The following is a 24,570-nucleotide window of genomic DNA, read 5'->3' on the forward strand; positions in this document are numbered from 1 at the left end:
TTCAGCAAAACACTCATGACAACAGCTAGCCAATGACTGAAGTGGTAGATGACACCTCCCATTGATCAGTTCACTCTGACTAAGTGACTATGACTATCGCAACACATACACTGACTGACTGAATAAACCAGTACGCCTTCTACTGTTCTGGAGAACCATTACAAGTTCATTCACAAACTGCAGACAAAAGACTCACAGTACACTACAGTGAACCAGTTAACCGAAGAATCAGTTTGTGTACTCAACCAAGGAATGAACTGCAGAAAAACGACTTCCAGTACATTGAATCTCAGTTCAGTTCACTGATGATATATGAATGGCACATTGCATCAGAAAGTTTTATTGTGATGTGTGCACTGTTCTAAAGTTCTAATTGTATGATTGTTTTTTCTATTTATTGTTGAAATTTTATTTCTTGTCAGAATTCATTAAAGACTATTATTATTATTATTATTATTATGTGCAAATTACTCATTTTTTTGCTTGCTTTTTAAATTGTTTATACTGTTTGGCGGTTAAACTTGTTAAACTGTGTCACACACGTGCGAGTAGGGGGCAGCCTACGGGCCTGATGCAGCATGAATACAACAACCAGGGGGATTTGACATTTAGCACTAATGCCTCTCTCTCTTGTTCTTCAGGAAAAACAATGATTAGAAAACTTACCTTCCGAAACTCCCTTCGAAATCCATCCAAAACACTCTTCTGGGTACCAAAGATACGACTCCATTAAATGATCTCACTCCTGCCTTCATTCCATTTTATCACCTCTGGCTCATCAGTTCTACGTCAATGTCAATTATCACTGCCATTTCCTGTCCATTACATATAAAAGTCCTATGTGTCATGCAAACAATGTCTCATGGAAGTCTTTGTTATCTTGACAAGACAGCATCCACACTACCTTCAGTATACGGGACTGGGTCCCAAACCTTTATGTGTCTCTCTGGTGTTTTTCTGTCTTCACAACTGTTATGATAATATTCTAGATTTTAAACAAGAATATAGGTTGTTATTTTTTTTGAAATGAACAAATCAGTGTTTCAAAGATTCAAATAAAATTGGTGAACTGCACAAAATGAATCAAATCACTAAAAAGGACTGTTTTGCACATCAGTGGTGTATGCACATTATTGGGTAAGTGTTTTACTCTCCTGAGGGCAACAGGATTCAAAAGACGATCACAGCCAGAGAGGGAGCTACTGTATCTGTATGAGGAGTTGATCATGACAACCCACTGCCACCTTCCATTGTGCTGAATTGCGTTTTTTTCTTTGAAATATCAATCCATCTGTTAATTCCTTTCCCAAAACCAGTACTCCACTACTTCCTTTTACCTTTGTCAACTTTTGTTATTTACTAACATAGTTTTATCAAATCTCCTCCAGCTCTTGGTTCAATATTTTCCCTATTGTTATCCTTGTTTGTGTTTAATAGTTTTTTATGCTTGCTCCTTCACAGTTTGCATTGATCCAGATGTCTTTTTAGGGGGTCTGAGAATTGGTGATTTCATTTTGCTGTTAATTTTGGTGTTGCCGAAACACCATTTGTTTGCCTTAGGCACTGCCATTTGGGGAGTACTGCAGCAGTTATTTCTATTATAGTCCCAGAAATCTCTCAGTGCACAGACTTGTGACATCACCCAAGCAATGGTATAAAAGTTGTCCCAGAAAGTTCTGGGTTGTCCGAGTTTGCAGATTTGCAATTCTTAAAAAGCTCTGGTTTTGTGTTACTGGTTGCTACCTTTTTGTTCTTTGTTCCTTAATTTCAAATAATTCATGATTTACATTTTGGTTTAGATGTGTTTTTTGATCTGTGGCTTTGACCTCAGCTTGCATTTTGACTCACAAATTATCTACTGTCTCTTGGGAGCCAGTACAAATGTATTCTCCTGGTCATGCCCCTTCATAAACTGCTAGGGACACTAGCTTAACACTTATGGTCTGATCTTAAAATTAGCCTTCACTTCATAAACTCCAAGGGACCCTGTTTTTTGACTTGTATAGCACCAGACCGGTTGATGTCTTTCTCTATTTAGACTTTTATTCAATTCTATGATGCTCTTACCTTAATATGCCAATTAATCAGGGAATCAACCTAGTAGATTTGACCCTGCATTGTCTGATTCAAAGTATACAGAGCTTCACAAGCCATGAGCACAGTTTTGTGAAACTCCAATCCAGGTGGGCTTTAGTAGCTGCAGGGAATCAAGGCAAAAGTTGTTAGAAGAAGTAATTGGTTTTCATTTTAGCAGTGATTAGAAAGAAAACCTGCAGTCTTAGCGGTTCTCTAGAGATTCAGGATTGGACTGGACATTAAGATTAAAAGGAAAATTCCCAGTGAGCTACTCTTGTTGTTGGTCATCCTGTTGACCCACAAACTCTCAGAAAAAGTGAGGGAGCAAGCAAATGAACAAGAAAAGGAGACACAGAGAGCAAGAGAGACATGATATGAGTGGCCTTCACCTCATCCTCAGTGCATTTCTCCAATCTCATGATACTTCTAACCCCACCTCACCCACAGAGAAATGGAGATGGAGAAATGGTCTTCATAAAATAAAGAAGGAGGGTGGGCTAAAAATTTGAAGGGAAAAAAATGAATGTTTGTCTGAGGGGATCACAGTTTACAGGTGGTCAGCGCAGCAGCATATTTACAGTATATGACTGCTTTCGATTGCATGCAAGTTAACACATTTCATCAAAATACCCAAATTAGCAGAAATTTGACATGATTAGTTGTAAATGTAGAAACACAGTGTTAAGATTCAGTGTTAAACTGACTTCTCAGATTTTATTTCCCCAACTTGAATGCCGCCAATAATCTCAACTGTTTCATACTTTGTTTTACAAGGATGTGAACTTTCAAACACATGTGGGGTTGAGTTAACATTAGCTTGGGTAAAGGTTTAGTTTTAAACTTAACTCGATCCATGTGTTAGTCCCTTGTGCATTTCATTTTTTTAAAACTTCAGCAAAGTGCACCATCTGCAGAGCAGAAGGGCAGAGCTGGTGATAGACTAAAGGGCAAAAGAGCTGAAAAAAGAGTCACTGGACATTGCAGCATCTTCACAGCCTGTGCTATGAGAGTTCAGTAAGTAGGCTACAAATATACAAATCAATAAGGGATGCAATGAAGAGGTGCAAGGATTGTTGGTGTCAGGTCACTTGTGGTGGGCCAGTCTGAACAGGTCCCCTTGCACCTGATAGTAGTCCTAGCAGCACCAGGCTTGATAGCAATAGACAGAAGACAGGAATAATTCTTGCATGGTCTTTCATTTTGTCACAGGACAGAATCACACACACACCAGCACTCATTTACTCTGTCATAACAAGTCAATTTAGAGTTACAAAGTGGAAGTTTTTGCTCTTTGGTAGATAATCCATGAGAGCACAGCAGGACCATGCTAACTCACCACAAGAGGCATTCAAAATACACTCAGATATCATCTGTTAATGTGAGAACTGAGCCAATCACTTGGGCATCATTTCCTCTCTCTTTTCTTTGATATTTTACTACCCAAGAGAAGAAATCCGACAACTCCATGAGTAGCCATGAAGCTCAGTTATGAAGGGGGAAATGAAGACTTTATTTCGGAGTAAGCTTTATCACGCTGGATCTTCCTGTCTCTTCCTCTCTCTCATAAAGAAACTTTTCTTTTATCAGTCAGGCTAAGCCTTCATATCAGTGCAAGCTATAGAGAGCTGAAATACGGAATCAGGTGTGGGCTAATCATCACCATTCCTTGAGCATTTTATAATAATTATATTTTCACCTAAATTAAGTCTTTTGTTTTCATTAAGAGGAAACTAAAGCATGGGAGAGCGATAATATCATTGTACACATCTGGGCTGCCACAAGCTAAATAAACATGTGGCATCCATATGTGGCCTTCATTATGAGAGTAGGAGGAAAACAAGACAGAGAAAGAGGAAAGGAGCCGAGGCACTGGGCAGGTGGTGGCCTTTGAAATGAAATGATAAACCGGAAAAAGAGCTTCAATTAATGATTTAAGTGTTCCTCCCTTTCCTCTTGCAATCAAGAAGCACTTTATTGATACATGTGGCTGCATGGAGAGAAGTGGGAAGAGCTGTACTGGTGGGCAGTCTCAGCTTTAGCTTTTATCTTATCATAACAGTGAAAATGCAGATTAGGTATTCCTGAGCTCTAACTAAGCAAGAGATTTTGTGATGGCATGATAATCATGGGGCCGCACGGTGACGCAGTGGGTAGCGCTGCTGTCTCGCAGTTCGGAGACCTGGGTTTGCGTCCCGGGTCCTACCTACGTGAGTTTGCATGTTCTCCCCGTGTCTGCGTGGGTTTTCTCCAGGTGCTCCGGTTTCCTCCCACAGTCCAAAGACATGCAGGTTAGGGGCATTGGTGATCCTAAATTGTCCCTAGGGTGTGCTTGGTGGGTGGGTTTGTGTGTCCTGCGGTGGATTGGTGCCCTGCCTGGAGTTTGTTTCCTGTGTTGGATGGAATTGGCTCCAGCAGAACCCCTGTGACCCTGTAGTTAGGATATAGTGGGTTGGATAATGAATGGATGGATGATAATAATGATGGACAGTTCTTACTTATTAGAACAACTCATTTTTGAAACATGCCCCTCATTCTAGAGAATAAAATGGACATTATTTACAATCAATAATGTCAAAGTAAAAAAAAAATATCAGTCCCTTATGAAGGTTACTTACATGTAAATGATCTGACACATACACTCGAAACAGGCTTGTCATTCTGAAAATAAAGGAAGCAAGCAGCTCTATAATTAAACAGGTTGTCACACTAAGACACTCTAGCGTGTTAGAGTCTCAGTCTTCCTTGTAAATGCATTAATACATTCCCCATGGCATCTCCAGGCTCCTTATGAAGGAATTCCTGACACTAGTGGTTCTTCTCCAATGTCATAAAAATCACACTTTGTAATATAGGCCTTAAGTAGCAGGATTAGAACCCCTCTTTATAGTAACATCTGTTATTAAGTGGAGCTCCTTCAGTCTTCATTTCAAGCTGCTAGGTTTTCTTTAGGCCTTAGTGGGGAACTATATGACTGGAAGGAGTTGGGTCTTCTTTGATCTTCCAGGACTTCCAGTGTCCTCTCTGACTAATTTCCCAGTTCTTTTCCAAGAAAAGAGAGGAACATGCTTTGAAGCATCAAAATTTCCTTGTCTGTCCTCTAAGCCTTTTATCGTGCTTCCCACTTGAACAAACAGAGAAGAAGCGAAGTGTGACAATGCACATTCCTAGGGTAACATCCAGGCACCTTCCTACAGGTTAATATCTTTTTGCTTTATCCTAGACAACAGTGAGATCAGAAAGAAATAAAATGGATATATGTTCTTTTATTTCATGTTTCTCAGATTTTTCTCCTAAGAAAAAGAAACACAGTTGTCTCCAAATGTCTCTCTTGAATTTCTACAGAAATCTCAGCAAAGTCATAAAATGAGGCTCAGATTTTCCAAGTTGTGTGTTGACATTTTATTTTGCAATTTGCAGTTTTTGAATTGTGTGCTCAGTAATAGAATAGAATGCCTTTATCGTCATTATACCAGTACAATGAAACTGTAGAATCTACCATTGAAACAGTGAAAGAACATCAAACAACAACAAACAAGTAATTTAAAAATCACACATCCAATATATGGAGAAATGCACAGACAGCTGTAGATAGATAGATAGATAGATAGATAGATAGATAGATAGATAGATAGATAGATAGATAGATAGATAGATAGATAGATACTTTATTAATCCCAAGGGGAAATTCACATAATCCAGCAGCAGTATACTGATACAAAGAAACAATATTAAATAGTAATAAAAATGAAAAAAATGAAAAAAATTTAAATAAAATTAATGTTCGCATTTACTCCCCCGGGTGGAATTGAAGAGTCGCATAGTGTGGGGGAGGAACGATCTCCTCAGTCTGTCAGTGGAGCAGGACAGTGACAAAAGTCTGTCACTGAAGCTACTCCTCTGTCTGGAGATGACACTGTTAAGTGGATGCAGTGGATTCTTCATGATTGACAGGAGTTTGCCTAATGCCCGTTGCTCTGCCACAGGTGTTAAACTGTCCAACTTTAATCCTACAATGGAGCCTGCCTTCTTAACAAGTTTGTCCAGGCGTGAGACGTCTTTCATCTTTATGCTGCCACCCCAGCACACCACCGCGTAGAAGAGGGCACTCGCCACAACCGTCTGGTAGAACATCTGCAGCATCTTACTGCAGATGTTGAAGGATGCCAACCTTCTCAGAAAGTAAAGTCTGCTCTGACCTTTCTTACATAGAGCATCAGTATTGGCAGTCCAGTCCAATTTGTCGTATGTATGTGGCACCACTACAATCCAGGGGAGCTGGCATCTAGCATTCTGGGGGAGACAGTGCCCTAAAGAAGCTGCCTTCCCCCATCCTTTTATTTCTTGGGTATCCCGGTCGGGTGTCCCTCACATGGTTAAGTGTTTGAACTTCAAGCCCTGAGGTCATGTGTTAAAATCCCACTGTTGACACCATGTAACTATGACTAAGTCACTTCACCTGCCTGTGCTCCAATTAGAAATACAAAAGAAATGTAACCAATCATATTTCAGATGTTGTAAATCAACTTGGCATCAGTTCAATGATAAGTAGACATATATGAAGTCTTGAAACAGATTACAACAACAGTTGAAAGAGATTTAGATAGATAGATAGATAGATAGATAGATAGATAGATAGATAGATAGATAGATACTTTATTTATACCAAGGGGAAATTCACATTTCACAAAATATACCATGATTTTCAAACCAAATTCTCAATTTTGATTCCTTTGACCTCGGTTTCTCATGCCTCCTTATTGTGTAAAGATATTTCTCCTAAGGAATTTTAGGAGAAACATCTGTGAAAAAGTTGATTCTTAAATGCAACATAAATGAGAATCTCTTTTACATCTCATGAGTTATCAAAGATCATGCTTTGAGCAGTAACATTTTCCTGTGGGTTGTAACATATTAGCTTACCAAAACATTCCTGGTAACAGTAATGAGTCTATCATCTGAGCTTACTGAATGAGATGAACTGTATTTTGAAATAGTGATTTTTGGAAAAAATATATATATTTTTTTAATAACAGCTTCATAAGAGCTAGTTGATGCAATTATTTAACTTCAAAGTTACTAGAAAGGACCCCCTAAAATATCTCATTCCAAAGAATCTTGCAAAGCACACCCTCTGTAATGATTTCCTACCAAAATACAAAAGGAGAAGGATACTTGTTGAGAAAAGATCTAAATTAGACTGTTTAATTGAGCAAAAATTAAGCCAAACAAAAGTCCAGTTAATTCAAAGAAAATAAGGTAATGGGACAATGTTAATTAAATGAAAGTAAAATAATTAAGGGGGAAAGGTCATAACGATATTAAAGAAAAACAGAAAACTAATATTAAGTTTTACAAAAGGAAGAAAAATGGAAAAATGAGCAAAAATACAATACAACAAAAATACAAAAAAGAATTAAAGTATTAAAAAATAATAGTCAAAAATAAAAAAAAAAAACAATAAAATGGAATAACTAACTGGTTAAATAGTCTCCATGACCAAAACCAAAACACCCAGGACTCAAAAAGACCCAGTGAACAGAAAGCTGTAACTGATGTTTGATGTGCCAAACCAGGGTATTTATATCCTGCAGTAGCTGTAGCTTGGCGTAACTGCAGCACCTGAAAACAATAAGTTAAACTTGTGAGTAAACAAAAAACTTAATTGCTTAATTAGCAAATTAGTAGAAATACACTAATCTTATACAAAACAATGAACCAAAATAAAACTGAAGCAGAACATTACCGGGAAAGCAGGAAAACTGAATGACGAAATTCACGGGAGAATACTGAACCGCACTCTCTTTTCATCTTCAATGTATTATAAACTGGCCCCTTATGAATGAATGGTGAGTATAGGAGCAAGAAAAGCAATTAACTGGCATCCTATTCAGGGAAGAATGTTAACTTGTGGAAAATACATCATGTTGGATTGAGTCAGGGATGGGTGGATGAACTTTAAAAACCAAAAACTATATAACTCTAACTTCAGATCACTTTAGTCATCCAAGATAAACAATGAACACATAGTATGGATGGATGAAAAGAGGCATCAAAACAAAAGGTTGAAAATCTCTTTTTATAGATGCTCAGTCAGATTGTGCTGACTCTGGATGTAATATCTGCCTCTTCATTGCCTTTGAATGCCACATTTTCATTAATTTTTATTCCTCATTTTTGCTATTGTTCTGTCCACTTCTCACAGTCTCACCTGAATGGAAGACTTGACTTCAACTCTCTTTTGTTAATCATGTCACCCCTCAAGCTACTGGGAGGAAGATAGAAATAAAAAATGTTAGTAGATATTACAACACTACAGTGGCATTTATGCATTAAGGGTCACTGGGGCATAGGACCACCAGATGCTGTGCAAAACAATAAACTTCCCTTATTGTTAAAATGTTTATAACAACCTTCAGCTTTGTCTTCTTAAGCAGTTTTTTTTCCCAATTTTCCATCATATAGAATTATTTAAATAGAAAAGTATGTACTATTGTTGCTTCTTTTAGTATGTGATGCTGTGAGCCTGTTTCTGACTGGGGTGGGCTGCACCAATTGATCCTGCAGTGCTATCTATATCTTTGTGTGTGTGTGTGAATGTACAATCTGAACTTTCCAGTTTAATGATGGGGTTTGAAGGTTTGTTTTATTTTTTTTCTTTCTTAATTACACATTTGCACTTCTGATTTGACTCTCTACATGCAGCACATGAGAGTACAACAATTTATTTATATAGCATATTTTCATACAGATAATGTAGCTCAAAGTGCTTTACATGATGAAGAAAGAGAAAAAAGACAAAGTAAGAATTAAAATAAGACAAAACTCATTAACATAGAATAAAAGTAAGGTCCGATGGCCAGGGAGGACAGAAAAAAAAAAAAAAACTGCAGATGGCTGGAGAAAAATATAAAATCTGCAGGGGTTCCAGACCATGAGACCACCCAGTCCCCTCTAGGCATTCTACCTAACATAAATGATCTGTCCTCATTGTATTCAGTGTTCTCATGGAAGGACTTGATGACGGTCACGTGGACTTCATGGCCTTAAGTCCATCAGTGTAGGAACATCATGGTGCTTTGATTAGGTGGTGGTGGCGCAGGTTGCCACCACAGAAAACTGGGAAGAGAACAGAAGAGAAAGTAGGGGTTATTATGGATTTTGGAGCCACCATGAATAGTTATGATAATTAATTGAATATACAGAACATCAGGATTAAATTAAAATGAAGTTATGAGATAGCCATATTAAAGTAATGTGTTATCAGCCTGGCGAATTCCTATTGGCAGGCTATTCCAGCTTTTAGGTGCATAACAACAGAAAGCTGCCTCACTGTTTCTTTTTAAATTTAGCTCTTGGAATTCTAAGCAGACCCTCATGTGAAGATCTAAGGTTACAATTTGGAATATAGGGTGTCAGACATTCCGATATATAAGACGGAGTGAGATTATTTAAGGCTTTATAAACCAGCAGTATTTTAAAGTCAATTCTGAATGACACAGGTAACCAGTGTAGTGACATCAAAACTAGGGTGATGTATTCATACTTTCTTTTCCTAGTTAGGATTCTAGCAGCTGCATTCTGCACTCGTTGCAAGTGATTTATGTCTTTTTTGGGTAGTCCTGAGAGGAGTGTGTTACAGTAGTCTAGTCGACTGAAAACAAAAGCGTGAACTAATTTCTCAGCATCTTTCAATGATATAAGAGGTCTAACTTTTGCTATATTTCCTAAGTGAAAAAATGCTGTCCTAGTGATCTGATTAATATTCGATTTAAAATTCAGGTCACAGTCAACAGTTACCCCTAAATTCTTTACCTCCGTCTTGACTTTTAATGCATCAAGTTTATTTCTAACGAACAAAATACCCGCGCTTTGCAGCGGAGAAGTAGTGTGTTAAAGAAGTTATGAAAAAGAAAAGGAAAGATTTTAAAAATAACGTAACATGATTGTCAATGTAATTGTTTTGTCAATGTTATGAGTGTTGCTGTCATATATATATATATATATATATATATATATATATACACACATATAAACATATATATACATATCCACATATCTACATATACATATATATATATACACACATACACATACATATATACATATACTGTATATACATATCTACATATATATACATACATACATACATATATATATATATGTATATATAACTGCTCAAAAAAATTAAAGGAACAGTTTGAAAACACATCAGATCTCAATGGGAAAAAGAAATCCTCCTGGATATCTATACTGGTATAGACTGGGTAATGTGTTAGAAACGAAAGGATGCCACATCGTTTGATGGAAATTAAAATGATCAACCTACAGAGCCCTGAATTCAAAGACGCCCCAAAAATCAGAGTGAAAAAATGATGTGGCAGGCTAGTCCATTTTGCCAAAATTTAATTGCAGCAACTCAAAATTGTACGCAGCACTTTGTATGGCCCCTGTGTTCTTGTATACATGCCTGACAACATCGGTGCATGCTTCTAATGAGATGACAGATGGTGTTGTGGGGGATCTCCTCCCAGATCTGGACCAGGGCATCACTGAGCTCCTGGACAGTCTGAGGTGCAACCTGGTGGCATTGGATGGACCAAAACATAATGTCCCAGAGGTGTTCTATTGGATTTAGGTCAGGAAAGTGTGGTGGCCAGTCAATGGTATCAATTCCTTCATCCTCCAGGAACTGCCTGCATACTCTTACCGCATGAGGCCAGGAATTGTCGTGCACCAGGAGCCACTGTACCAGCATAGGGTCTGACAATGGGTCCAAGGATTTCATCCTGATACGTAATGGCAGCCAAGGTGCCTTTGTCAAGCCTGTAGCGGTCTGTGTGACCCTCCATGGATATGCCTCCCCAGACAATCATTAACCCACCACCAAACTGCTCATGCTGAATGATGTTACAGGCAGCATAATGTTCTCCATGGCTTCTCCAGACCCTTTCACTTCTGTCACGTGCTCAGGGTGAACCTGCTCTCATCTGTAAAAAGCACAGGGCACCAGTGGTGCATCTGCCAATTCTGGTATTCTATGGCGAATGCCAATCGAGCTGCATGCTGCTGGGCAGTGAGCTCAGAGCCCATTAGAGAACATGGGGCCCTTGGGTCACCCTCATGAAGTCTTTCTGGTTGTTTGGTCAGAGACATTCACACCAGTGGCCTGCTGGAGGTCATTTTGTAGGGCTCTGGCAGTGCTCATCCTGTTCCTCCTTGCCCAAAGGAGCAGATACTGGTCCTGCTGATGAGTTATGGACCTTCTATGGCCCTCTCCAGCTCTCCTAGAGTAACTGCTTGTCTCCTAGAATCTCCTCCATGCCCTTGAGACTGTGCAGGGAGACACAGCAAACCTTCTGGCAATGACACGTATTGATGTGTCATCCTGGAGAAGTTGGACTACCTGTGCAACCTCTGTAGGGTCCAGGTATAGCCTCATGCTACCAGTAGTGACACTGACTGTAGCCAAATGCAAAACTAGTGAAGAAACAGTCAGAAAAGATGAGGAGGGAAAAATGTCAGTGGCCTCCACCTGTTAAACCATTCCTGTTTTGGGGTCATCTCATTGTTGCCCCTCTAGTGCATCTGTTGTTAATTTCATTAACACCACAGCAGCTGAAACTGATTAACAACCCCTCTGCTACGTAACTGACCAGATTAATATCCCATAAGTTTCATTGACTTTATGCTATACTCTGATTAAAAGTGTTCCTTTAATTCTTTTGAGCAGTATATATATATATATATATATATATATATATATATATATATATATATATATATACATGGCGCATCACTTTTGCACATTTTGTTATGTTACAGCCTTATTCCAAAATGGATTAAATTCATTTTTTCTCAGAATTCTAGACACAACACCCCATAATGACAACGTGAAAAAAGTTTACCTGAGGTTTTTGAAAATTTATTATAAATAAAAAAATTGAGAAAGCACATGTACTGTACATAAGTATTCACAGCCTTTGCCATGAAGCTCAAAATTGAGCTCAGGTGCATCCTGGTTCCCCTAATCATTCTTGAGATGTTTCTGCAGCTTAATTGGAGTCCACCTGTGATCAGTCAAAGGAATTATCTGTAGACCTCCGAGACAGGATTGTCTTGAGGCACAAATCTGGGGAAGGTTACAGAAAAATTTCTGCTGCTTTGAAGGTCCCAATGAGCACAGTGGCCTCCATCATTCGTAAGTGGAAGAAGTTCGAAACCACCAGGACTCTTCCTAGAGCTGGCTGGCCATCTAAACTGAGCGATCGGGGGAGAAGGGCCTTAGTCAGGGAGGTGACCAAGGACCCGATGGTCACCCTGTCAGAGCTCCAGAGGTCCTCTGTGGAGAGAGGAGAACCTTCCAGAAGGACAACCATCTCTGCAGCAATCCACCAATCAGGCCTGCATGGTAGAGTGGCCCGACGGAAGCCACTCCTTAGTAAAAGGCAGATGACAGCCCACCTGGAGTTTGCCAAAAGGCACCTGAATGACTCTCAGACCATGAAAAACAAAATTCTTTGGTCTGATGAGACAAAGATTGAACGTTTTGGTGTGAATGCCAGGTGTCACGTTTGAAGGAAACCAGGCACCGCTCATCACCAGGCCAATACCATCCCTATAGTGAAGCATGGTGGTGGCAGCATCATGCTGTGGGAATGTTTTTCAGAGGCAGGAACTGAGAAATTATAAAGGGAAAGATGACTGCAGCAATGTACAGAGACATCCTGGATGAAAACCTGCTCCAGAGCGTTCTTGACCTCAGACTGGGGCAACGGTTCATCTTTCAGCAGGACAACAACCCTAAGCACACAGCCAAGATATCAAAGGAGTGGCTTCAGGACAATTCTGTGAATGTCCTTGAGTGGCCCAGCTAGAGCCCAGACTTGAATCCAATTGAACATCTCTGGAGAGATCTTAAAATGGCTGTGCACCGACGCTTCCCATCCAACCTGATGGAGCTTGAGAGGTGCTGCAAACCGGAATGGGCGAAACTGGTGAAGGATAGGTGTGCCAAGCTTGCGGCATCATATTCAAAAAGACTTGAGGCTGTAATTGTTGCCAAAGGTGCATCGACAAAGTATTGAGCAAAGGCTGTGAATACTTATGTACCTGTGATTTCTCAGTTTTTTTATTTTTAATAAATTTGCAAAAACCTCAAGTAAACTTTTTTCATGTTGTCATTATGGGGTGTTGTGTGTAGAATTCTGAGGAAAGAAATGAATTTAATCCATTTTAGAATAAGGCTGTAACATAACAAAATGTGCAAAAAGTGATGTGCTGTGAATACTTTCCGGATGCACTGTATATATATATATATATATATATATATATATATATATATATATATATATATATATATATATATATATACTGTATATAGTAAAATCCCCGCGCTTCACAGCGACGAAGTACTGCTTTTAAATTTTTATTAAGAAGAAAAGAAAACCTTTTTAAACTGAGGGAAAATATACCAATAACTATTTGTTAAGGATCTCTTTGTATAGCACGTTCTCAGTTCAGCACTCCGGTTGTAATACGACCTGTGCGAGCTTACTCTTGAGAATACAACGTATAGTTGTGCAGGAGAAAAGCAATCTTGCCTGAAATCAATGGCAACCTTTTGTAGGGTCTGTCCCTGAGACTTGTTACTTGTCATCGCGAAGCAGAGCCTTACTGGAAATTGGAGGCATTTGAATTGAAATGGAACATCAGAGGGTATAACGGTGATGCAAGGAATACATTCAGAGTGTGGAGAAACTCTAGAGACAGCGTGTGTATTAACTTGGGGATTTTTCTGTGAGTATTTAGTGGCAGTGTGACAAAGTTGCTTCTGCAAGACCGGGAGCTCAGCTCGGAGCATATTCTTTTCCTACCTTGTCAATTGTATAATGCGTTTTTTGAACAGGTTTGATTCATGGAAGTGATCACTTGTACTGCGTTCAGTCGGTTCACGTGAGCTGCTCTCTTGTGTGATGTTGCGATGTCCACGGCTTTATTTAATGTTAGCTAAGACCTGGCACTTGAAAGTTTCTTGCTACAGCAATTTTAACTCCGTCACAAAGTGATCCAAAGTCTCATTTATACCTTGTGTCTTCTCATTAAACTTGTATCTCGAATATGGTATCCGTCGCAGGCATTAAAAACGGCAGCGGGAGCGTGTCTATAAACTTAATTTGTTTCCACAATAGCTGCACTAATGAATATGCTTGCATGCATTTTTTCTTCAGCACTCTTTGGAGCTCTTCCTTGTTTTCTACGTACTGCGTTCATAGTCAGTTCATGTGATTATGTGGGAGGCGTGATGATGCGACATGCAACTCCGCCTCCCATGGCCATCGAGCTGCAGTCTATTACAGTATATGGATAAAAAATAGGTTCCAGTTATGACCATTACACGTAAAATTTCAAAATGAAACCTGCCCAACTTTTGTAAGCTGTAAGGTATGAGCCTGCCAAATTTCAGCCTTCTACCTACACGGGAAGTTGGAGAATTAGTGATGAGTGAGTGAGTCAGTCAGTCAGTCAGTCAGTCAGTGAGGGCTTTGCCTTTTATTAGTATAGATAACCTCATTATATCCATTATTGTCAATCACTAAAATTTCTGTTTTCTCTTTATTTAGATTGAGAAAATTACTATTCATCCATTTAGAAACACAAGTAAGTCATTGTGTTAGTGAAACAACAGAGTCAGGGTCATCAGGGGCTATTGACAAATACAGCTGAGTGTCATTAGCATAGCTGTGGTAGCTCACGTTATGCCCCGAGATAATCTGACCTAATGGAAGCATGTAGATTGAAAAGAGCAGCGGACCCAGGATAGAGCCTTGTGGAACACCATATAGAATATCATGTGTCTTTGAGATGTAATTACCACAACTAACAAAGCATTTTCTACCTGCCAGGTAGGATTCAAACCAATTGAAGACACTGCCAGAGAGGCCCACCCATTGACTAAGGCGATTTTTAAGAATATTGTGATCAATGGTATCAAATGCGGCACTCAGCTCGAGGAGGGTGAGAACAGACTTACCCTGACTAAAGTTGGACTTGAATGTAAGGCAAATTACAGCCTACAATCTTTTCACAGACTCTGAACAACAAACTTTACCATCTCCAGTCAGCTTTAACCACCCCTAACACAATGGAGTTTTCCCTGTTCACATAAACACTTAGATACACATCTGAAGGGAAAGTTGTCAGGGTTTGAAGAAGAAGTGAAAGCCCCAGACTTGGTTGAGTTAATTTGCAGTAATGTGAATTTACAAACAAGTCAAACAAAAAGTGTTTGTGGGACAGAGCAGGTTTGACAGCTATTGAAGAATGTCATGCATTACTTCCAATATGATTTAATCAAATTTATGAAGTTGGTGAAAGATTGGTTGTTGTTGAGTCCTCAGAGTTGTTCCTGTTAGAAACTCCTGGTTAGTGATGTGACTGCCTATAGTTTGTGTTGCTTTTGTGGCAAAAGGTTTAGAAAGCCAAGGATTTTTCTTAAGACTTTTGTCCAGGGCTATTTTTGGTGACTTTGTTGGTTTTTTTTCCCTAAGGCATGGGCTCTGGTGTTTCTCTTGCCTCTCAGTAGAGAAACATCTGAATCTGACGATTACCTTCAATTAATTCACACAAACTAGAGCCCATTTGTTTGCCTGGTTGCAGGCATAGTTAAAGAGGTTTTCAAGGTTATTCAAAACCTTAGTTCTGAAACCTGACTATTAGATAAAATTCCTCTTCAGGTTAGTGTCCCAGCAACCATAAAACTTATTGAAGGAGCATAATTCAATCTAGATATTGGAACTTGTGAAATCGTTATATGATATGAATTATGGCAATGCTATGTTCTCGTTGTATTATTATTCATCTTTTTTTCAGATATTTATCCACTTTTACTTTCCCACAAATTGGACTGAGTGAGGCCAGAGGTCACACCTTAATGGGAATAAATGTTCATGTGTTAGTCACCTTTTTCACTTTCAGTCAGGTTTACTTTTTCTTGAAAGCATCAATTACACCACTATCATCTGAAGTGTTTGATTTTTTTCTTAGTCTTCCTTTTGCTTATACGTGTCTATAGAAAAAGAGGAAATATCAGAATTAATTAAGAAAGAGAATTGTTAATGAAAAACCTTTGAAAGGTATTTTGTCAAAATAAAATCACTGTATTTGAACCAGGGACAGTGTTTTTGTGTTTTTTTCCAGTCTAAAACTGGAATTGTCATCAGGTTTCCTGTCTATTTGGTACGGACCTGTACACTATTTAGTATAGTCGTGTCAAAAAGAGGGAGTGTCTCAATAACATTTTAGAATAAGCTGTTAAAGCACTGAGGAAGTAGATTCTCTCCCCTTTTCTTTTTCTTCTCCATTTATCTTTATTCACTTATTAATTCATCTATTTAATTATTTTTATTAGCTTTAAGTTTTACTCTGCTGGCCATTCTCTCCTTCTCAGGGGTGGGTTTTGATTTGTTTTCAATCCTATTTTTGTAAAAATTGATCTATTTGTTGTTGTGTGATTTCAATAAAATCATACCTGTTATACCCGGAAAAAGGGTAAAATGGGTAAAACCTTCAGGGAACAAAAAGACTGTGGGTGTGGTGCACCTGCTTCATTGATCAGAAGAAATGCGGAGGGGGAACTATTTTTGAGAAGTACAAGTGAAGAGAGTCTGTGAATTCAGCCAAGACACTTCACAGAAATCATGTTGGAAGCTGCTTAAGAAAATTATCTGGAGGTTATTAATTGCAGCAACACCAATTGTAAAGTAGGTGCTGTTGAAGAGACCAAAAAGCCAGTGGCTTGTCGAGAAGTTTCCTTTCCTTGCAAGCAGTAAGGCTGACGCTTGCTGTTTACAATACCTTTCTGTTCCTAAGCAACATAGTGACAATATACTGAGGTACCAGAATGGTACGGATATTCCTGCACCATCATTAGCAGACACAAACACAACATATCCTGCGATGGCGACCAGACTCAAAACTTCCATGTCTCAAATACTAACATCATGAAACCTGATTCTGAAGTACATCTGGTGAGTGGCAATAACTTATTTAAAAAAGATAATGAAACAGGACAGGATATGTGTCTGAGCTTCAGCAATAAGATAATTCTGCCAAATCAGACCGGTCATGATAATGACTGGCTGGAATTTAAGTCCCAGGAAGCTCTACTGATATTGACTGGGCATGTGCAGATGACGAGAGTGCCTTTGGACTCTGAGGGGACTCCCAATTCTCAACTGTGGCACATGGACCAGCATAAGCAGCGAATCAATCCTGATGAATTAGACATGCTGCTATGCACAATGTTGACAGGTATTGTACAACTATTAAACAAGTAGTGAAAATGTTAGACGTTACAACTAAAGAACCTTTAGTAGTAGTTAAATTGTATCTTCAGAAATAGGGAATAAAGATACTGACAAAGACTGATTTGGGTGTGGAGATGAGTGAATTCTGTACAACAAAGCATACCAGAACCAGAAGAGGTCCCAGATGCGATTGAAGGTAACCAAGTAGTCGTAAGTTTGGGTGCTGTTGTTGCAAACAAGGCTTTCCTCAAAAATATTGTTTTGATAAATGACCGGAGTTGCATTCCTCTGTCACATGTTCAGAGGTTCCCTCCTACCCCTGCCTTATTAAGAAATAGCAAACAAAAGGATGTTGGGAACCTGAAGAAAATCAGCCAGACATTGGTCTACAGACTTCACCCTATTCAAGGGTGAGAAAGAAAATGAAGTCCTACCAGTACCAAGAGTCAGGAAGGACAGATTTGCCCCACTGTTATAAGAGATGGAAAGAGCGGTCCTCAAGTATGGAACTGAGATGTTTTAAATGAAATGGCAGGACATAAATGGCAATACTACCCTTCAGAAAGCAGAAAACTGAAACTGTGAAAAAATATAAGGTTACAACACCTGTCAACAGTGCAATGCAACAGCTGATGTGTGTTTTTCTCTCTTGTATCAGGTTTGAATAGGATGGAAGAGCATTGCAGGCACACATACCTGGACTAAACCCCTCATTGGGACTGTAGACTTCACCATATAAGGCTTAGAATGGGTAGGGGCAATATAAAGAATCAGGTGGATGGAATGGCATCCTAGTTGGGTAGGTTAGTTATACCTTTCCTAGCAGGGAGACCGTTGTAGCCAAAGGACAGAGAAGGACTACCTCTCAAGACCATGTGTTCCCCCAGTATGCTTGGTGGAAGAATCACTCTAAAATGAATTCTGCTTGGACACCCAAAAGGCAACATGGAGTTAGTTTTTTGATGGGCAGCCCTGTTGGGCTGCTTGGGTACTGCTAGGCAGGCTCCCTTATCAGGAAGGCAATCTGCCTGACCCAGATGTACTGTACTTCTTAGTTACAGTGCTAATGGGTTAAAAAGGAGCACTTCACCTTCTTCAGGGGAGTCAATATTGGGATTTGAGTTGAGCTAACCTTACCTGGGAAGAGTGGAGGAGATGAAAAAGAAAATTAATTAATAAAGAAGGAGAACTGTTAATGAAGAGCCTGTGAAAGGTATCTCCTTAAAATAAATTACTTTATTTGATAGTGTGGTTGTGTCTGGGGTTTGGGGCTCTGGTGTGCCCCTTACAGTCCACAGTTTATATAAAGCAATATATACAAAAGGGAGTTCCTTTCTAACCAATGGGGTTATCCCACAAAGAACCACAAAACAAGCACTCCTGTCTATCTTCCTTTCCTTTCCTTTCACTCTAACCTGTCAGCTCTTTCCTCATGCATGGTGACCCCTTGTCTATACTCCTAATACCAAGCTTACTAGATAAAACTTTGGAAGAAGTGCTTAAGGAACCTCCAAGGAAATACTTAAACCTTTGAAACAGTTCTGAATGTCAGGAATGCCCTACAGAACTCCTGGGACTACCCTCAAATAACTTCCCCATCAACTATAAATAGTTGGGACACTTGGTTTATTTTTTTAAGAGCCAAGCACCTTGTGTAGATTTGATCTGCAAAACATGTAGCAGGTGCCCAGACCTGACCATTTATGTCTACCTGCAGCACCCTGTTGATTTGGGGGACTCCTAAACTACTCCTTAATATTCCCCATTTCTCTTTCGTTATTTTCTGATTACTCAAAAAAGCTACTTTTGGAGATTATCTTGTTATTTAGAAATGTCATGACACTGTTAAACTTGCAATTCTGCTCCACTGCACCCAGTGGCATGACATTTTATGAACAGTCTCCTGCCCTAAATCACTTGAGTACTATATAAACTATATATGATATATAATGACATGCATGGCTGAAGCCTTCTGGGAGAAGCACCTCAATAAATAGGGGTATTTTTCTGAGAAAATGTTGGTGTGGTCCTGGAGCTGAATATGAGGTATGAGGCAAATATAATGAAGAAGTAAGGCAGGTGGAAGGTGGGTAAATTGTAGACATTTTGAAAGTTTATTGTTTTGGTGGTGTTTTCCCTGTCTCAAGCAACAGAAATCAGTAGGAATCTGTATAGTAAGAAATGTCTGTAATAAAGACATGTCTGCTTACCAGAAACTGACCTCCCACGTCATCATAGTATATAATTAAGGTAGAAGTCTGTCATGACATTTATGAGACAGAATGAAATTAATGAGACTAATCAAAAGCTTCCAAAGAGCCACAATAATTGTACTGACAGATGTTACAGAAAATATGAATGCTTCTGGAATGACATATAATACCAGTTACATCAACAATAATAAGCTTGGCAATTCCGAGATGGCCATGAAACTGATCCAAAAACCCTTTGGAATCGCAAATTATAATCACACTGCTATCAGACCTGGATGGTGTTAGCTTCACCATAAAACATCAGCAAAGCTCCCTAACAGAGATAATCTGGAAGGATAAGTAGACCACTATCACTCTGAAATGACAGCTTTAAAACGACAATAAGGTGATGCAGAGGACCAGAAAGACAAAACAAGGTGCAACCACATTGTCAGTGACATCATAACACAAGACAATGCAGCACTAAGCTCTTCCCTTCCCTACTAGTTCCACAAAGTACTTCCTAAAGGAATCAAATGGCCTACAGAGGTGCTTCAAGAGGAAGGAATAGCTCAGTTATTACATTCCAAACAATTACACTGGAATTCTTAACTGCAGATTTCTAAAGTTTAAAGTTAAGCCTGATCCTATAATTCTGCTAGAGTGGAGTCCACTAAGCGAAAAAATACAGAGAGACTACAGAACTCCAGAAAAGGAAGTGTTTCAAAGAAAAGGATGAGTCTATAATTTGAAAGCATATCAGAGAAGGGGCAGGTTGTCTTGCTGGATTTACATTTTGGCCCAATCAAACTTCATAGATAAGAATTATTTCAGAGTTCCAGAGAGGGGTTGATGGAAAAAAAATGAATGGCTGCTTGCTGAGAGTAGCCCTGTAAGAAGGCTGCCTTCTGTCTCAAAGACTAATATGGGGTCAGCAGTGTTAATCAAAAACTGAGGAGTTTAAGTGAACAGGAAGCCAGGGTAATATTATCCATCAAAGAATCGGTTTGGCTCACTTGTCTCTCAACATTCCCTAATTTGACAATTATTGCCTCAGCTGCAAGTATCCTGCCACTATTCCCTGAAGCTTCACTCCTCACCTTTGCCCTGTCCTATAAACCTGTGTGCCTGTGACATCTGTATCAGCTGTGTGGCAACTTCAGGCACACACACTCCCTTGGTTGGCTGTTTTTCTCACTTTTTAGTTTTCACATGACATTCCAAGCATAAATGATGTGACTTTCTTTATCCCTTCCAACAGTACAGTTTATTCCTGCCAAATGAGAGCAGAGTAAGCATTCCTCTTATTTTCAATAAAGCAGAGGCAAAGGTTTTACTTTAATCCGTGAATGGCCATGCAGGGGTCAAGGGTCACCTGGCTGTTAATGCTCATGTTGAGACACTTTAGAAAATGCAGAAGATATGGCCAGAACAATTGTGTCTCAAGCCATCCAAGATCCTGCCGCCCTCTCCCTGCCCCCACGGCTGCCGGGTCCCACGAGGGCGGCTCACACAGATCTGCTTTTATGGTGATTTCTATTATTTCCAGCTGAGGTTGGAAACTATTACACAGAGAACGTGAAAAAGTGATTCTAGAGGGTGGAGCACTCTCTCTCTCTCTCTCTCTCCAAATCCTACAGAAACAAACAGACTGGAGTGAAAAAGTTTCCCAGTGTGAGGACTAACTGTTCTGAAGAGGCAAGGTCTTCTCAAACTGTAAGTAGGTCTTCTTTTATGTTGTGGAGGGTTTGCACTCTTTGCAAGATGCTTTTGTTCTTAATAGCAAAGATTCTCTGTAGGCTGCTTTTTCCTCTGCGCTTTCTGAGCACAGTGTTCACCACACAGAATGGCCATTTTAGTTTTTTTGCCTGCATATGTGAAAGAGCCGGACAATGATATGCACCTGGTCCAAATTGGTGCTAATGAAAGGCTGATGTACGTCACATCCTGGTGACAGTCACACCCAAGCCGATGCTGTCCTCATTAATGCAAATGAGAGGCTGACTAAAGAGTCATCCTGGGTAATAAAAAAGTGACTAAATCCATTCTTCTTCTCAGGCTTAATAATGCTGATCTTCATTTATATGAAATCTCATCAGGATTATCATTCGGTATCATTTCTGGCTGCTGACTAGATACTATGGAAGCAAAATGCTGTGCAGTTCAGTGGCCTTGTGTTCCCTTATATTCTACTTAGGATGGCTCAGGTCTGCAGTTATTAACAGAGGAATTTCAGTTTTAATTGAATCACAATCCACACAGAGCAAGTAGAGGAATGAAATGGAGTTGGTTTTAGACAGTGTTAAAGGCAGACTAACCATATTGTCCTATTAGTACAGGTGACAGACTGAAGCAGGCATCCTGACAATATTGCATTACAGACTTTGCTAAGGTTAGGCTCATATTGTCCATGTTCTACTATGTGTTATAACCAGCCTGACCATGTCCAAAATATATTCTGTATTATTATCAGTTTGACCATGTCCAAATTCTACTCCATTTTATTACCAGGCTGACCATGCCCAAGTTTTTCTCTGTGATGCCAAACCAGGCATGTTTAAATTCCACTTTGTACTATAGTTAGGTGGACCATGTTGCACTTAGACCAGCCATGTCCACGTTCTTCTTTGTGCTATAAACAATCTGACCATGTCCAATGTCCATTTTATCAGACTTATCTCATTCAAGTTCTACTATGTATCATAACCAGGTTGACCAGGCCTGTGAGCTATTCTGTATTATTGCTAGGTTCAACATATTCAAATTCTATTTTCTATTTTTGCATGGTTGCCCATGTCTAAATTCTATCTTGTGTTATTACCACACTAATAATGCGTTTTACTCTGTGTTATGTCCGGGCTCATCTTGTCCAAGTTCTTTTCAATGTTTTAACTTGGAAAACCATGTGAAAGTTGTAGTTCCTAGCAACTTAACTAAGCAGTTGCTGGGTCACAAGGACTGAATGTTTTATCAGTGGGTTAATTTGGGGGTTGGTGGCAGGATTGGCACTCCATTAAAAAACCTCACACTGTTCCAGTGGGGTTATGAGGTGTCACCCACACTAGGTGGTTTGTCATGTGGTGGGTTTGGCAACACACTAACAGCGCATGCTCCCAACCTCCTAGATGCATGCCTTTTGGAAATTGTTGTTTAACTATAATTTAAAATGTGGACTCCGAATATTTTCATGGTTTGCACTTTTTTTATGGCATTAAGTACACCCAAGTTCTCTTCATGTGTTTCAATGGTGTTGTCTGGATTCTGTATTCGGTTTCCAACTCGGTAACTGTGTGTATATTCTCCCTGTGATCTGTTCAAGGTCTGCTCTTGTCTTTTTCCTGAAATTTGCAGAATAGGCTTTGGACTTCTGTGATTGGACAAAGCTGACATAGTAAATAATTGGATAGAAGGAATTCTTTTCATGAATTGCAGTCCATAGAAGTCTTGCACCTTAATTTGATGGGTCTATTATGCTGTATGTTTAAGCAAATAATTTGGAGAAAATTACAGTAAACCAATATGGTTGCAAAGGAGTCTTGTAACTTGGACCTGTGTCTTTCCAAAATATATATCTTTTTTGCAGTTTAGTAAAAGCACAGTAAAAATATCTCATATAGATAATCTAAATTTCATCAGTCAGATTAATTTTAACTTTACAAAAATAGGAAAATAAGAGTCCAGATTTACAGTGGAATAGAATTACAACCAACATTTACCCTCTAAATAAGAGTCTGGTCAAAATTGAAAACACATATCCACTGCTGTGAAATCTTGATGATTTAAGAATTATTATACTTACCTGGATTATTTTATGAGCATTACTTGTATAATACAATGAGTCTAGCAAAGACGTAATCATCTTACATTCAGTCTTAGTGACAGTGCATTTGAAATATTTCACTGTTTTAATCCACGCGATGTGCACACACTATACCCATCAGGAATGGAATGAGATTACAAACTTGTCCAGGACTTTTATCCAGACTGGCCTACCAAACTCAATTGGACATCAAGCATCCGTGCACCCCACGCAGTGTACCTGTATATATATATACTGTATGTTACAATCTGGGTTATTGCTATTGTTATTACTGGAAATTTTAAGCCCACTAAATATAATGGCTCTGTATGATAAGTGGATTGATCTGCGTGTCATTTCACTCCCATTGTACACAAAAATAATCAAAGACAATGAAGAGAGCTCATGTGCTCACCGTAAAAGTAAAGTCCATAGTTTTGATATGAGCAGAGTAACCAAACCATTACAAATACAAAAACAAGCAAAAGCTGACATCCATCTTAGTGAATCTATTCAGCCCATGCTACATACAGCTGTAATTGCAGGAATGATGTCATAATGTAAATCTTTAAAAAATCAATAAATGCACAACTAATAACACGACAACCATGTCAAAGAAAAGTCTTACTTTTAAACTGTCAAAAGTTGTTACAGGAGTTCACTTTTCTCCACAAACCAGTTGTTTGCTTGGTTTGCTTTGACAGTCGAAAGGATGGCCCTTTCGGGTGACATTAACATGAAAGCCTCCAGACAGTCCTTTGATAACGTACTCCTCAGTACATTTTTTATGAACTTCAGAGTTGAAAAACTCCTCTTACATTGACACTGGAGTGACTGGGAGGGTCACTATTAATTTGAGGGTGAGCCCAATTACATAATATATGTCTGTGTATAACTTGCGTTTGAGTAGAGTGCGGTAACAACACAAAGTGTAGTTTCTGCATGACGTACAATTTTTGTGAAGATCAAGTTCTTGCCCAATCTCCATTTGCTTTTCAGTGGTTGTGTCAAGTTCCTGGAGAGATGTGGTTTTTAGCTTGTTGCAGTAAGGGACCAGAAAGGTCAGTAGTTCTAATTGTAAATTCTCTGTAGTGGCCATGCTGTCAAATAGTAACACTCTTTTGCTTTGCTCTTCAAGTGCAGGTAAATCAGTCATTTTCTGCGAATCTCATGGAAACGTCAGAGGTTGAGTCAGGGA

The 24,570-nt window shown here is 39.1% G+C and overlaps 1 protein-coding gene across 1 annotated transcript in view; it reads left to right on the forward strand.

Annotated features, from left to right (window-relative positions):
• The first annotated feature begins 21,226 nt into the window (after positions 1–21,226).
• The window catches only part of sorbs3 (sorbin and SH3 domain containing 3), a 275,634-nt gene continuing 272,290 nt past the window's right edge, over positions 21,227–24,570 (forward strand). The window contains exon 1 of the mRNA XM_039769617.1: positions 21,227–21,289. The gene's annotated coding sequence lies outside the window, so the exon portion shown is untranslated. The remainder of the gene's footprint in view (positions 21,290–24,570) is intronic.

The sequence above is a fragment of the Polypterus senegalus genome, chromosome 11 (genome assembly GCF_016835505.1).
Source record: "Polypterus senegalus isolate Bchr_013 chromosome 11, ASM1683550v1, whole genome shotgun sequence".
In the NCBI taxonomy this organism is placed as follows: domain Eukaryota; kingdom Metazoa; phylum Chordata; class Cladistia; order Polypteriformes; family Polypteridae; genus Polypterus; species Polypterus senegalus.